At 55.5% G+C, this 15,901-nt stretch overlaps 1 protein-coding gene across 5 annotated transcripts in view; it reads left to right on the top strand.

Moving 5' to 3' along the window:
- The window catches only part of CBFA2T2 (CBFA2/RUNX1 partner transcriptional co-repressor 2), a 63,849-nt gene that overhangs the window by 17,448 nt on the left and 30,500 nt on the right, over positions 1-15,901 (top strand). Inside the window, exon 1 of one of the 5 annotated variants that reach the window (XM_083800979.1) lies at positions 5,453-5,594. The exons of the other annotated variants lie outside the window; for them this stretch is intronic. The gene's annotated coding sequence lies outside the window, so the exon portion shown is untranslated. Of the gene's footprint in view, positions 1-5,452; positions 5,595-15,901 lie in introns of those variants that run through there. 5 annotated transcript variants of the gene reach the window in all.

Raw genomic sequence — 15,901 nt, 5'->3', positions numbered from 1 at the left:
CAAAGCTCGCTGTTTGGTATGGGTCTAGCGGTCCAGCAAGCCAACTGACAGCAGAAGAGGAGCCGGCGAAGGCAGGCTTGGGGAAGAAAAAATGGTGAAAAATTTAAAAATAAGAAACCAAAAGGGAAGTCACCGTTGAAAACGTGGTTTTTTGGTTGTTTAGTGAGGCGGGGAGGGAGGGAGCCCCACTCAGCGCTAAACCTGCAAAACCAACAAAGCTGTGGCAGCACCTGGGATGGATTCCGCCGGGAAGCCCTGCTCCAAGCCCCCAACCAGTGGTTTTGCTGGGTGAAGAGAACAAACCAGGACTGAGGAATTTTCTTTTGAGCATCCTATAGGGAGGCTGCAGTGTGGCTGAGAAATTTGGCTTTTTTTAATCGAGGTTACCGGGTTAGTGAGAAGGAATCTCCGAGGAAATAGAACTCCTTTGGTGCCTGTCGGTAGCGGGACGTGGCCGGGCCGTGGGACGCGGAGCTGCCACCTCGTTTGAGGTGGGATGCGGGCAGAGTCACACAGTGTGCGTGCCGTGAGACGCGTCACCGGCGCGCTCCAGTCAAGCTTGGGAAGCGCTCAGAGATGCAGCCGTCCCCGGGGGCTGGAGGGAAGGGAAACCGACGATAAAGGGCGAAAAAGGCTCCCGTTAAAGCAGCCCGAGAGAAGGAAATAAAAGCAGCTCCTGGGGGAGAAGTCTCAGCCTGGAGGAGGGAAGCGAATGGTGGCGGGAGGGACGGGAAGCGTGACGGAGGGCCGCAGGGAAGGGGCTCGGGGCTCTCACCCTCCTCGCCCTCGTGGTTCTGGTTGCGAGCGCTGCCCTTTCTGGGCCGGGAGCGAAGGCACGCGGTGCGTCCCCGAGCCTTGCTTGGGGAGCGCCCACGCCGCGGCTCCGACCTTCAGGATCCCCCCCCCGAGAGCCCGGGGCTGGGACAGGCGTTGGAGCCCCCACCCCAAAGGGGGGTTCGCTGAAAGTGCCGGCCTCGGGCAGCTGGTTGGGTCCTGGGGAAGAGCAGGGCGGCGGCCGCCTGGCCTGAGCCTGAAGCTCGGCCTCCAACGGGCACCTGACGAACCTGCGGAGGCGAGCGGCGCTGCTATTGATTTTTGTACCTTTTGACCTTGCCCTTTGGAAAATATTGCCGAGCTACGGGGCTGCCGAACCAGGCCTAATCCTCTGCAGGCTGGCTTTTCCTCTCTCCAAATAGGATTACTCATTTTTTCCATATTTCTGTGTTCGGTTTAAATGCCCGTGACAATTACAGAGACTTGGATTTCTAATCGGAGCGAGGGTGTTAGATTGGGGAATCGGTTGTTTCCATTCCCCCCCCTTCTTTTTTTTAATAACATGACATCACCTCCTGGGTGTTTCTTCTTTACGAATGCGGTCACACAGCAGGAATAAGGCAGCCGGCGCTCAGGTCCCCATCTTTCTTCCCCCCCCAGCCATAAATCAGTGGCCACAAGTAAAGTTTCAGTAACTTGATTAGGTTGTGCCTAATTTGTCGAACCTTTGCCGCCACTGCTTTTTTCCTCAGCGTTTGATCATAGTTCTGGGTGTAGATTCTGCTAATTCAGTTAAGGCCAGCGTTTGGTGCATGTTTTCCCCCCCTCTCCAGGCAATATTGAAATGGCACAAATGCTAAACACTGCTCCTGTTCGCTGCTGAAGTAGGCAATATGATTAGATTTACTTGACAAATTAAGCTTGTTAACATAATCTGCCATGTGCTAATTTAAATAATGGAGGTATTGAAAAGAGGATGTTTGTTAAATGTGATAAATTTGCTGGGAATGGAGAGGTCTGATCTCCTCTCGGGGCCTCCGGGGGGGGACGCCCGCGCTGCCTGCCGAGCTCGAGCAGCGTCCCTGGGCAGCGCGAGGCAGCGAGCTCCTCGAGCATCCTTCGAAGGGGAGCGCTCCCGGCCTGGCTCCAGCCGCCTCTGAGGACGGCATAAGGAAGGCAAGAAGACGTTCGACTCGCCTGCCAAACCTGAGCCTGGAGGAGGAGGAGGATCCCAATTGGTTTCCATCGGATTCCAGTTAGCATGAATTTACAGTTTCCATTTAGCTTGATAAATGGCTTTGGCTTCCTCGGTGCATTTGGATTTATTTTCTGCGCGATGGAAAGCGGTCAGCTTAAAATGGCAAAGGCTTTCCAGGCCTGCCACGAGGGCCTGTAAAGCTGCTTTCCAAGGTAAGAACACAGCAGGCAGAAAGCACAGGCGCAGCGTGCCCCGAGATACGGCTGGCACTGAAGAGACATCGCAAGAAGTTCGGGTCCCTGGTGCTTGCTGTGGAAATGGGCCGGGATAGGCATAAAAATTCCACTGGAAACTGGGAAAATATTTCAGATTTCCTCACTTTCCTCAAAAACCACACTTAGCAGCAGGTATCAATAGCTCGCAGTGTTCAAACTCCGTTTGCATCGTTCTTTCCATGGAGCGTTCCCACGAGAAGAAAGCAGAAGCCGATTAACGCGCGGCGTCGGGGAAAGCAATTTCCCGAGCTGCCGCCCTCCGTCTTTCCACCGCGCTGTCCGCGGGCGGCGGGGCTCCGGCCTCCGGTTTTGTGGGTGCTGGTGGGGCAGGCTGGGCTGACTCGGGGGTGCTGCTGCGGGTCGGCTCGGTGCCTTGTGTGCCCCTGCTCCACCCCGCTCCGCGTGGGGCGAACGGCCGCTGGTGGCGTTTGGAGGCTTTCTCCAGGTTGGGTTTGCGGGAGCAAGGCCTGTGTGTGGCACCCGGCTGTGCTCCAGCCCCGGTAATGACGACTTGAGAGCGATATGGGCCGGTGTGGAAGGGCACGTCGTCCTTCCCGTGGGGCTGAGCCGAGGGGTCGGCCTGACCCTGCTCCTTCGGCCACAGCTGGGGGCGACTTCCTGAGGGCACTGGGGTTTCGTACAAGTTGGCCTCTGGGCACCGTGGCGAGGAGCACGTAGCCTTTCACAAAGGTTTATAGAGTCGGACTGTAGCTGTACTTCAAATCACAGAATGGTTTGGGCTGGAAGGGACCCCACAGCCCACCCAGCTCCAACCCCCTGCCGTGGGCAGGGACACCACCCGCTGCGTTAGGCTGGCCAAGGCCCCACCAGCCTGGCCTCGGGCACCCCCAGGGATGGGGCACCCCCAGCTCCTGGGGCAGCCCGTAAAAACGCTTGGGGCGGCCTGAAGTTTTGATGTTTCAAACTACTTCAGGTTGTGAAAGTAGGGAAAGGATTTATTTGGCCGTGGGGTGGCAAAGGGCAGCTCCAGCCCGGCTGTTGCGGTAGCTGGGGACGGTGATGTGAAGCCAGGTGTCCGCAGGCCGATAAGAGGGGAGGAGGGGGCTGGGGGGGCGGCTGGCCTGTCCCGAACTGAGCCCCAGGGCAGCCCCCACCTCTCTGGGCCACCTGTGGGGACTCCAACCCAGAGCCCTGGCAGCTCCCAGGCTGCGTCTCTTGACCCCATCCCTTTCATCATCCGGCCTCCTCCTCCTCCTTTTGAACCTGCTGGCGGATTTCTGCCCGGTTCGGTGCTGCTGGGACAGGACCGGGCAGGGAGCAGCGGTGGCTGACAGCGACGCCTCGAGCAAAGGGCTGCTCCCATCCCATCTCCTGCTCCCTGCTGCGCTGGGGCCAAGCTGCAAGGCGAGCCCGCCTGGTACAAGACCTCGGAGCACGGCGTGAGCGCGGCGCTGCCCGGTGGGGACCGCACAGCGCGAGGCGCCGGGCATCGCCTCGCCAGACCCGGGGCCGTAGGAAACCAGCGGCGTTCATTCTGGTGCGAGGGGAGCTGCTTGTTTTTCTTTTTTTTTTTTTTTTTTTTTGTCTCGCTTCATTGTCTGGGTAATTTAGGGATGGTTTTTCCATCTCGGCTTATGAAATATTGAGAGCTGGAGTATTTTGCGCAACCCTCATCACAAGTGTCAGGAGCCCCGGCGAGCTGAACTTTCTGGGCTGCGATGTTTCGGTGACGCGCCTTGCGAGGAGCTGCCTGCAGCTGCTCGGGGTGGGGGGGCACGGGAGGCAGGGTGGCTGCTCTGGATGTGGCTTGGTGAGCGTGGTGAGCTCCCGAGTGCTGGGAGTGCCCTAACCACGAGCGTTTGGGGCTCGTGAGCCAGTAAATGTCCTGCCACGCTCGCACCGGCAGGCTGCAGGTCTCTGGGCTTTCGAGAAACCGGCGTCCCTCTGCTTTGGCAGCGTCGAGCTTGTAGTCTGTTGCTGTCCTGGCAAGGTACCTCGGTGTCTGGTTTTCGAAAAAGTAGCTGGAGGGAGAGCTGCAATCGCCTGCAAAGGTTTCAGAAGGATCACAGGGAGCCCAGAACCTGCACAGCTCTGAGAAGGGCAGGCTGGCGCGGTGAATCCCTCCTGAGATCTTGCAACGTGCCCTGCCCGGACTGCGGAGCAGGATATTTGCTGCAAGCAAACTGCAAACATCCTTTCCCCTCCCCAGCTGTCTGCGTGGCCTCTGGGCGCAGGATGCAGTGTGTGTGTCTGTGTCTGTGTGTGTGTGTGTGCAGGGGGGGTTATCCCCGGGGGGTGCCCGCCAGGGAGGGTGCTGCTGCGGGGCTGGCGGGTCGGTGCTGGGCGGCTGCTGGCCCCGCTGCACGTTGGCGGGGGGCCGCTCGGGGCTAGCAGGGGTTTGGGGGTGGCAGAGCTGCCGAGCCTGGGTGTTACAGCGGGGTGGGGGGGGGAACGGTCAAATGCAGCGGTGTCCAGAGGGTTTCTTTTACGAGCCTGCTCTGTTACTGCTGTAAAATCCCTCGTGGGCTTTACTCCATGTATGAAACATTTAGGATTTACATTTTCCTTTAACACTTCCTCTTCGATCTGAGTAATATGTTACACATTTAATTGCTCTTCCTTTGAATTTTCCAGTCCTCATTTGGTACCCTTGCAACATCAGTATCTTGTTATCTTGTTGTTGCTCCTAATTGCTAACACATGCCGGCTTTCCAGCGCTGCAAACTGCGCGGCTGGGGCTTGCAGGGGAGCTCACATGAGAGATTTACGTGCGCGGGGAAACCTTCGGAAAATTAATTCGCTGCTTCACCCAACAGCTTACCTGGCTCTGGCTTGCAAAAAAAAAAAAAAAAAAAAAAAACAACCAAAAAAGACGAAGGCTCCTCCCGGCCGTGCAGGGCGATGCAGGGCGATCTCCAGTGGAAGGGGCAGCCCGCTTGCAGAGCCCCGGCTGCCGCCGGCCATAAACATCCCGGTGGGTCGGAGGCGCGGGTGTCAGCCGGCGGCGAGGCGCTGGGAGGTGCGCGCTGGGTGACATCAGCTGGCGAGGCGCCCGGGCAGCGCGGCGCAGGCAGGGAGCAGGCAGGCGGCCGCGGGCGCGCGCCTGGAGCGGGGCGTTTGGCAAGGTGGGAGCTGGTCTGCTTGGCAGGACCTCCCCATCTGGGATCCATCTGTGTTTCCCTGGAACCGGACAGGCGGCTCCAGGCGGTGAGAAATCGCAGATGTGAGGGACCTGACACATGTCCAGCTAATGAAAGGAGAAGGAAGGCTGGGCTCAGCCTGCGCTCCGAGATTAAGAGCGGCGGAGGAAGAGCCCTTTTATTTATATTGCGAAGAAACGAGGTGTATTCAACAGCAGCTGGATCGCGCTAACCTTGCCGCTTAGGGTAAGCAATCTATTTTTAAACGCCACGGGGGGGGTGGCCGGGCTGCCTCGCCGAGCCGTGCCGCGGGCTCTCGGAGCGCTGCGGGGTCCTCCGGCGCCCCGACCCCACCGCAGGTAGGGGCGAGGGGGGAGCGTCGGCTGCGGTGGGGGAAAACTTGCACGGGCTGCGCAGCTGGCAAAGCAGCGAACTCACGGGGGGAGAGCTGCGTGAGGGCTCGCGCTGCAGTGCTATGGAATGTTTGTTTTGTTTTGTTTTGTTTTTTAATTTTATTTTTTTTAATCATTTTTAATCCCCCTGAGCAGGAGGCTAGGATTCGGTGCTTTCTGGGGAAATGGAGAGCCGGGGAGGTTTCTGCATGTTGTAGCAAAATGTGTTTTTTCCACTGTGCCTGGTCTGCCTCCCATTTGTGCGTGCTGGTGCTGGAGCTGGGGGGAAACCTGCAGAGACGGATTTCTTCCGTTAGCCCCCAGGTTTCCTCAGTTTTCCCTGTGTTTTCAGCGTGGCTCTGCATTGTGTCAGAGGACGCTCCTTTTTGTCTCCGCACTCCTCCGGCAGCAAGTGATGCTACCAGCATGTAAATCTCCCGGATCAAGCCGGTGGTACAGGAGCAGACCTCCCTGCCCTGACGTTTTCACTGCCGGGCTGCGGACCGCTGCATCTCGCATCCTGCCTTATTCCATTGCAATCTCCCGACCCCACAGGCGTATTTTAAACCTGCCCTTCCCCCTGTCTCCCTCCCCCCCCCCATTCTTTTTGGGAAGGTTGGGCAGCAGCAGACGCTCCTACAGCCCTCCGGAGCCGCGGGATGCGAGCATCCCTCCCGCGGCACGTTGGCTGAGCTGCTGCCCGGGGGCTGGGTGGCTGCTCCGCGAAACATCCCCGGGAAATCAGCCTGGCTGCTCCTGCCCCTGCGGCGCGCTTTGCGCGGGGCCGAAGCGCTGCCTGGCGTGGGAGGCGCGCCCAAGGCAAAGTTTGGGGAGCCAAAACGTGCCGGGGGGGGTCGCTCGCTGTGGAAGCGGAGAGGAAGAGAGGCGGTGGTGTGCTAGGTGGTCCGTGCGGGATGGTTCCTCTTTTGTGCGTTTGCTGTTTGCTTTGTCCAGGCTGGTTCTCGCTGTGCCAAGCGGCAGGGCTTCCCCAGGGAGCGCTGCGTTCCCACCTCGAGGGTTTCCTTCTCCTGGAGTTCGCAGAGGGTTGAGGTACGGGTTGGTTGCTGTTGCTTTTTGATGTTTTATTTTTGGATAATATTACGAGTCTGCTTCCAGAGACGTTAAACGCTCGCTAAGTGTCCCTGTGTCCCCCGGAGAGCAGGCAGGCAGCAGCTCTGCGAGCTGAGCATCTCACAGCGCACCAGCACAAAGGAGGAAAGAAAACCAGAAAGCCTCCGGCGAGGCTCTGCGGGCTGCGACAGGGTCTGAAAGCCAAGATCCATGCTCCGGCAGCAGCCCCCGCTGCAGCAAGCTTGCAGGCTTCCCGACCCGGCTGCGCAGGGCGCGGGAGCAGCTGCTCCTGGGGTCTCGAAGCAGACAGAAGTTTTGCCGGCATTGGCGCGGCGTAATTTGGCCATCCGACAACTAATTGGCTGGTTTCTTGCCTGGGGAAAACTTTTTTTCCTTCGCAGGTCCTGTAGAAGGGAAACTAAAGGGAAGGAGGTGGGGTGTAGGCGGGGAGGCAGTGGTGTTTCGAGGGCAGGGGGTGGCGTGGAGCTCGGTGGCTGGTGGCGGTAGCTGCGTGGGGATGGGGCAGCGCATCCGAGTGAAGCCGTTTTCAGAGGTGCCCGCTGGATGACGTGATTTTTAGTGTTAATCTGGAGAAGGAGAAGTCTTGTCTGATTTTGGGTATTACCCTGGCTCGGTCGGAATGGCCGAGGGCCCCCCATAGGTGCCTCGGCCCCGGGGCACCCAGCGCTTCCAGCAGGCAGCAACCGCTGCCACACCGAGGGAGCCTAGACGTGGAACAAGGGGAGGAGGCGAAGCCGGGGCGGTTTGGGCAAATAGTGACTGCAGGCAGGGATTTGAAGGCTCTGAGGAGGGACAAGAATCACTAGAGGCACGGAGAATAAGTGGTTAATCTGAGGAGTGCATTACGCAGGGAGCGCCCCTAGGAAAAAGAGCAGAAACTCCATTTAGCAGCGAAAAGGCCAAAGCAGCGCTGCCAGCCCGGGTCCTGCTCCGGCGGGTGACGGGAGGGAGGGCCCCTGCCGGCCTCCAGGGCCCTGCGCTTTCTGCAGGCTGCATCCGCTGGGCGTGCAGGGGGTGTTCGACCCGCCGAAGCCAAAACCTGAGGGAACCGGTGGTCAGGCTCTTGGGTTTTGTTCCTGTTTTGTTCCTCTTAACCTCACAGAAGCCGTGCCCCCAGGAGAGGCGGCTTTCCTTTCTTGCTGCAGCCTTGCTGGTGGGATTTTGTGCCAGCCCCAGATCGCCTCACCTCCATCTCAGAGAGCACGGGGCGCTGCTGCACGGTGCTCCCCGTGGCTTTTGGCTCGCACCAGTTGTTGCTGGGGGACAGGGCAAGAGGGAAAGAACATGGTTTGACTTCTGAAGCCAGGCTGAGCTCTCAGGGCAGCTCCTCGCTGCCCGAACTGCCCCGTGAGCGCAGGTTTTTGTGAGCTCTTCTGCACGGCTGCCTTGGAATGGGTGAGCCAGGTGGCTCTCGCTTTTTCCAGCTCTGATTTTTTTTTAGGGTTTGGACAAAAAACAAGATTTGCTTGACGTGCACGCACAATGTTTATAATATAGCTGGACAGCTGAACGAAGTCAGCTGAGGACTTGGGCATATGTAATGGATTTAAGGCAACGCTGGCTGGTGTCTTCAATCTGAACTGGAGGTGGTCGAAATCTGCTGCTGGTTGGGTTTTCCCCGTAATACAGGAGCTGACCTGTTCTGGGTTAGGTGGGAAGCTTTGCTTGATCCCAGCACCTAGTGAATATTTCTGTATTGGGTTACTTGTCGGGGCTAGGTATGAAGCGGGTTTTGAGAGAAATTCTGGGGTGGTCCCTGGGGACAGCATCCCCGCAGCTTTCTGGGAGCCCGTTAAAGCTTTTGTCTTAATTGACGTGGCGTTCGGGGAACTGCTCCTGGTGGGAGCTGGAAAACCGAGCGGCTGTTGAGAGCAGGAGCCGGGAGGAACTGGTGGGCAGCGAGCCTTCAGCTGAGCGGAGAGGCTCGTGTTTGGTTCCCGGCTCTGCGAGCAGTCTGCGAGGCAGGCCCTCGACCTTCCCACCGCTCCGCGTGTCAGCCGCTCACGTGTGAAAGGACAAGAGCAATTTCAGAGGTTCCAAAGCATTTTAAAGTGTAACTATCGTGGCTTTTATAGGGGTGGTGCAGTGGCGTTTTTATAAGCGAAGCTCAAGGCTTTAGGATAATGTGTATGGAATTCCCTGGGCTCGCTCCCAGCCGTGGGACGTGTGGGGGTGAAGGGGGACGGCCCTGAGACCACTGTGAAGAACCAGGACTGCTGCAGACCTGCTGCTGGGTTTCCCCCGCTCCTGGGGGAGGTCCAAGAGTCGGTTTCCCGTACAGCAACAGGACACCAAAAAAAAAAAAAAAACCACCAACGAAAAACCCACCCAATTCCCCAAGGCATCAGTAACGGTCCCCCACTGAGCCACCCCAGCCGAGCTGGGGAGGAAGAGGAGGAGGAGGAGGAGGAGGATGCGCGCGGAGCCCGCCGCAGCCTCGCCACGACTCAAACCTGTTGCTGTGCGGCAAGCCGGGCGCGCTGGAAGCCCTCGCCTCGCTTAGGATGCTGGCGGAGCGTCGGGGGAGCGGGTGGCTGTGGGGGAACAGATGTGCCGTGCGCTGCTGCCGCGTGCCGGCTCTGTGCCGCTGCGCCCAGCACCAGGTGCAGCTATTGTTCCGGCTGCTCCCTATTCATCCGCCCTCGTCTGCTGCGCCCCGCTCGCTCCCTCATTGTTTCCCAAGGAAATTAGCATTAAAAACCCATCCGAAACCCCCACGTCCCTCAACTGCAGGTGACTGTTATTGGCCCCAGCTGCCACCCTCGTGCTTGATTACTTCCATATGGGGTTGTGGCAAGAAGTAGGATCCACTTATTGATTTTTTTCCCTTTTTTTTTTTTTTATTTTTATTCCCCCCACCCCACACACACTTCAGCACTCCCGAAGAACAATGCCCTGAAATCTATTAAGCCCCCGATAGGCTCTGCATCCCAGGCACTGTTACAACTGCGATGAACATTTTACAAGGAAAGCTAATTACACCCTCTCCCTGCCTTCTTCCTTTCTTCAGCCCCCACCCCATAAATGTAAAATAGCCAGAGGGCAAGTGGCAGTAAATTAAATCTTTGCAGTGTCCTGAGAGGAGGTCTCTTGCTAGCAGGAAAAAGTCTGGTGGTCTTTCAATGATTGTTGTTGGGTTTTGTTTGCCTTTTTTTTTTTTTTAATCAGAAAATGGGAAACCCGTCTCCCTGGCATGTTTTTATACCACACCTATAAAACAGACGAGCAGATCCCAACGTGGGTCTGGATAGAAAAGGAAAAAAAAAACAACAAACAGTTTGGTTGTTAGTTTGTTAGTGTAGTCAAATGTTGAGAGGAGCTGAAGGGAAACTAGGTGCAAATCGAGGCTGCAGAATTCTGGGAGCGTGATTTTTCCCCCAGTACAGTGCATGCAGAGGGCAGCAGGTTGCATGGCACCCAAACCCCAAATCTCTTCTGGGTTTCTCGCTCCAGAGCAGCACTGGGGCAGCCCGGTGGTTCCTAGCTGAAACCAGGACAGTCCAGAAGGAGGGAGGATGGATCGCGTGCTCCTACGGAGGAGCTCTGGGCGTCCCATGGGACTCGCTGGGTCTCCCAGGAGGAGTTTGTTCAAGCTGCAGCACTGCAGCTGATGGCTCCTGGCTGAGCAGCTCGCTGGGGGCCGGTGTTCTCCGGAGCGCCCTGGACGAGCTGTTGCGTGCACCGCCTGGAGCCCAGCGGGCTGGCTGGAGAAGAAAGCCCTTCCACGCCCTGTGAGCCTCAGCCATTGCAGCCCGAGAGGCTATTTTGTAGAGGATCAGCGGGTTTAACAGATACAAACCTTGCCTTTGCCTTCTTGGAGTGCCCCAGCAGCCACATCCCCGAGGGTCTGCGTCGTTCCTTGCTGGTGATGCCCTGGGCAGCTCGTGCCCCTGCACTGCTGAAACCCATAAAGTATCCGAGTCTGAAACCCGTAAATGTATCTGAATCTGAAACCCATAAATGTATCCGAGTCTCTGTCTAGAGAAGATCATAGATGTTCTCTTCTCTCCTTAGAGCAACCTGTTAAGAACTGGTAATTGTCCAGATTGAAGCAAAACTAAGGAAAACTGTTACAGACTATTTTTACTTTCCTTCTCAGTTTTTTTTCCAGGTTGCGCTCAGTCTTTAGAATATGGCCCTTCCAGTGGAGGAGCCGTATTAGGATGCTTGGGATGGTCAACCTCTGGCCTTGCTTTCTGCCCAAGTCTGAGAAGGGAATTCTCATTTTCCCCCAGCTACTCACTGGAAGGTGTGTTAAAAACAGGAAAGTCTTTTTGTTCGGATAACACAGCATCTTTGGGCAAAGCATCCCTCTTGCTAGCCTGGAAGATGCTGAGGCAAGTGTTTATGCACGTCCATGTCTTTGGGAGCAGCTGGGGCTTGGCTGGTTGACCTGACGAGTAGGAGTGCCAAGTTTCGTACAGGCGAGGACCAGGCTTGTCCGGAGGCTGTGCGTCTCACGTAGGTTCCCTGGCGTTTGTCCTTCCACCCTGAGGACCACCCTGCCTTGACAGTGGGCTCCGCCAGTGTGGTTTGTGAGAAGGACTCAGAATAAAACTCAGGTCGGCACCTGAGGAGATGGGTTTTACTGAAGCAATCGGGTCACTTGCTGCACGTGCCTCCTACCTGACACGGACCCACCCTGGCCGAGCTGCCCAGTGTGGGGCGGGTTGTGCACATCTGGCAGTAGGCTTGTAAAAAACAAAAACAAAAAAAAAACCAGCCCCCTAAGGTGAGTCGCCAGGTAATGGGGTCAGCAAGATGGATGAAGCCAGTAAAACAACCGCACGCAGTATCCTGAGCAATTTTCCTCAGACTTGTTTTAAACCCTTCAAAGTCAAATCTCAAACTTAGGGGGTTTCTTCTCCCTAATTAAATTAACAGGCCATATGGTGTTTACTGTGAATGCCTGCAATATGGAAGGAGCTACCTCCTGGATCACTTTCTTTTTCAGAAGAAGCTGCTTTACCTGATGTCGCTGTTCTGAAATGTTCTTTTCAGCAGCGGGTGAGATGGGTTATTTCAGCCACTGTGCCGCCGCTGGTGTCACCTTCTGGTCTGGGAGATGAGCTCTGCCGTAACCTTTTCTGTGTCTGCAGCCGCCTTTGTCTTCCCCCAGCGTTTGTAATGCTGTTGTGCTGCCCGGTGGCAGCACGTACAGGTCAGGGTTGGTTTTTCAGGCATTTTCACATGCGGCTAATGATTGCTTTCTTGATCTTGGAGCTGAGGAGCATAGAAAACACCTCAAGGTTAGGGTTTGGAGGGGTGTTTTTTAACAACTACTACTACTTTTGTATCAAGGGAAATGTTACCATCTCAGGAGTACGTGAAACAGAAGGCTTTGGAGTTCTGTTCTTTATTAATGGAGTGCTTAAAAACATAACTTTGCTTGAGCTGCTTTTATCTTTACATAAAATCTGGAGGAGGAAATAAAGACTTTGGGGAAGTAAATCACCGGCTTGTTACTGGGCCCTTGTATTTAGGTGAATAGCAAAGGGGGGAAGGCATCTCCAACCCTACAGGAGAAATGAAGGAACCGAAGCTTGGATTTTGCTGCCTGTGTTCAGCCACTCTAAGTCATTTAGCAGGGTTTGGGGTAAGCATAATTCTTGCGTGCATGTGGCCTTTGCCATCGGCTCATCCTGCATCTCTGCGGTGTTGGAAGTTAACCTTTCTCTACAATCTTAACTTATTGGTAGATCTCTTCCGCGGGGGCTCACGGGCGGGCTGGATTACCCTTCATCTTCAGCCAGGCTCGGTGTGTGCTGGGCTGTGTGGGCTCCCAGGAGCAGACACGTTTCCGTCCGCTGAAAACACCCTGCTGCATTAGCATATTCCCTGTAACGTATGCTCAAAGGGTGTTTCTGTGCAGAAGAGCCTCTCTAAAGATAGCATCATGAAGTTCTGTGTTGTCAACCAGGGACACTTGATCTAAAAAACAACATTTGATACACAGACAAGGTTTGCAAGTGCCATCTGGATTCTGGGAGATGAGCTGGGTTGTGTCTGTTTTGCATAAACTCACCAGGAAAAAAAAAGTACTTGTAGGCAGATTAATTCTTCGGGATCACCTGAGCAGGACTGTTTATTCCACGCAAATGCCCTCGGTGACATCAGACACCGGTGTAATCCCATACTGCTGGGCAGCATGCGCTGGTTGTGCATCCTTGGGGTGCTGGAAATAGTCCTGGAGCTCAGTGCTGTGCAGTACTTGGTCCTGCCTGAGTGCGGGACTGAAACCCAGGTGCAATCTATTTAAATGCTTTTGAGCCTGCAATATTTTCATCTGTTCTCCAGCCTGCTGCAGGACAGGACCCAAAGACAATGCAGAGCCCTACAGAAATGGCCATATTTTTAGGGAGATGGGGGTGCAGGGCACACAGATGCCTGTCCTCAGAAGTACACCAGCACCCCGGCAGAAACCCAAAGAGCATCAGGCGCAGCCCTGGGCTGAGCAGTGAGCTTGCTGTCCCTGTCCTCCCAGAGACCCGGCGGCCAGCGGTGCTTGCATGTAGGGTATAAAACGTATTTTACTTCGGGGCCTGTTTTTTGACTTTCTATTTATCCTCTCATATGCAAATCTCATTTGCCTAATGGGCTGGTGAGTGTAATTGAAAGGCAGCCTGCACTTACATGATAGCGAAAAGTCTCACCTGTGCCCAGGCACAGATGGGTCCCTGCCTGGCTGCTGCATCATTAGGGGGAATTTATAGGCACCGTGTCACAGGCTTTGCTGTGACTGGGGGGAGGATAGCAGCTTAAAACAAACTTGGTTTTTTGCTGTTGTTTTTTTTTTTTTTTTTTCCACTTGTTGGTTTGTGGGGTGCCGTCTCTCTTTCCCAGTTGGCAGTTGTGGTGGTCACGCTTCTTGTTTAACCTCTGTCAGCGCACCAGGTGATGGCGAGCAGGTTACTGCTGGCTAGTTTGTGGCAACCCGCGGACAGACCTAGGAGTTTGAAGCCCTTTCTGTGCCGTCGCAGGACGATGATTTGGAAACAAGTGCATCAGCAGCCACCCCGTTTGCATCCCAGTCCCCTGGGAGCTGGGCCGAGCCCCCCCTTCACTCCATCCCCTGGGGAGCTCTGAAGCCACCAGGGCTGTCCATGGGAGACCTCCGCCTGCGCCGACCGTGTCCGTATGGTGTCTGTCTGCTTGTACGGGGCTTTGGCTTCAAAAGACCTTACAGGCCTGTAGGTGCCCACCCACCCCATCTCTCTCCCGGATGCCTTTAAAATCCGCCCCACGTGCCTCGCTGCCAGGGCCCAGCGCGGCGGGATTGTGAAAAGCTGGCTGGGTGCAGGGCGAAGGGAGGAGCGGTTTGTGTGGTGATGTGAGGAGTTTTTCTCACAAACGTCCTCTTGGCAGGGATCCCGTGCCTGTCGTCGATCAGGAGTGAGGGTTCGCTGGGCCGCAGGTACCGTGCTCAGCACCCGAGGGGACGGGGCACCTCTGGGAAAGGGGCAGAGCCCCGGCTGGCCAGGGGGCAGGGGACGCCTGCGGCCCTCCCTTGGGGCTTGGGCACCTGCACAGAATTGTTAACGCCAGGGGTGGAAATGACTTCTGTACCCCTCCGGCACGCTGCGGGCCTCTGGTTTCATGGAGACCTTGTTTTAGGTCACGTTTGGCGCAGTGTCAGCCCTGGGGCTGGTCGGCAGCGCCTGAGCTCCTGTTCCTCAGCCCTGTCGGGCCCTGCCCTGCGTTTGGGACCGAGCAGGCCATTGGCGTCATCCTCCAGGGACCCAAGGAGGCTCTTCCAGTCATTTTTCCTTTGTCCTTCTGTGGCTGCTTCGTTCTGGGCAGCGTTTAGATGTTTTTTCTTGTTCTGGCAAAGAAGACCTCTGTTTTCACCTGACCAGCCCTCCTGACCACGATGAGCTTCAGGACTCATACCTGCCCTGCTCTGTGCTTTACAAACAGGTTGGCTTTTTCTAGTTTAATTTAGGCTTTTGGTAATAGCTTCAGGCGTCCTTGGTATTACTTTTGCCTCTCTGTGGTCTAGTTGATTGGTACAGATGGTGATCTTCTGCCTTGAGATCTTCTCACTTCTTTAAGAAGTGCTTGTGCTTTTTTACTTGGTGCTATTGACCAGTTTCTGGTGTGCTGCTTGGGGTGCTGGTATTTCTGGGTCTGTCTCATATGAGTGGACTTTTTTTTATCTTAGTTCCTATATTTAGTTCCTATATTAGTTCCTATATTGTTCAGTCTGAGTATTTTCTACTCATCAGACACCCCTTAGACACCAGACCTGCTGGACCCATTCTCGTTAGCTTCAGGTCCCTGCATGCTCAGTGCATCCATGATGCTACAAGAAATCCAGGTTTGCTCAGTACTAGCTATTTTTTCAGTCAGTGATGTTTTTTTAGGTTGATTTATAATGATGGGAACCAAATCATTGAGCAGCAGAGCTTGGGAGAAGGAGGAAGGGAAGAGGGATGCAATCCTGAATCATTGTTTTGAAGCTTCTGACTTAAACCATCCTCCCGTGGATCTTTGGTAATTAGGCTTAAAAATTCTGAAATCTTCAATTATTCACTGACTTTAAGAAGAGTTGGTTGTGGCTTTCAATCCATCCTCTTATTTTAAATGAGAATGTTTCCTCCTCTGGTAACTTTCAGGCTGTTCCCCTCAGACCTCCTGTAGTATTAACCCTCCAGGTGCTCTGAGATGCCCCTGCTGTGTGTAGGATACACATTTCTGTAAGGTGTGTGTCTGCACTGTGTGCCTCTTCATTTGGGCAGAGCAGGACAGGACTGAGAACTGGGGCAACTTACGGAAAATGCACGTAAGGAAAACTCTGCTCCAGCGAGGCAGAATCACTGTGAAGGCACCATCTAATCTCAGAGATGTTCAGGGAAGAAACGCTTCCATAGAAAGGGGTGCCATTCCTGAAGGAGGCCTGTGTTTGCCTGCCGCTGTTCTTCTCTAACCATTTCTGGGTTCTTGGAGAACACGAGACCCCATAAACCCTGCCCTCAGCAGCTTTCTCCCAGCCCTGGCCCTGCGTGGGCATGCCCTGCAGCGTGCCGCCTCTGGGGCTGCCCAGCCTGTGCCCAGGTTGCCCATCCTTGC

This window comes from Anser anser (genome assembly GCF_964211835.1).
Source record: "Anser anser genome assembly, chromosome: 16".
Classification (NCBI taxonomy): domain Eukaryota; kingdom Metazoa; phylum Chordata; class Aves; order Anseriformes; family Anatidae; genus Anser; species Anser anser.
The sequence above is the reverse complement of the archived record's forward strand: the minus strand, read 5'-3'. Positions and strand labels throughout refer to the sequence as shown.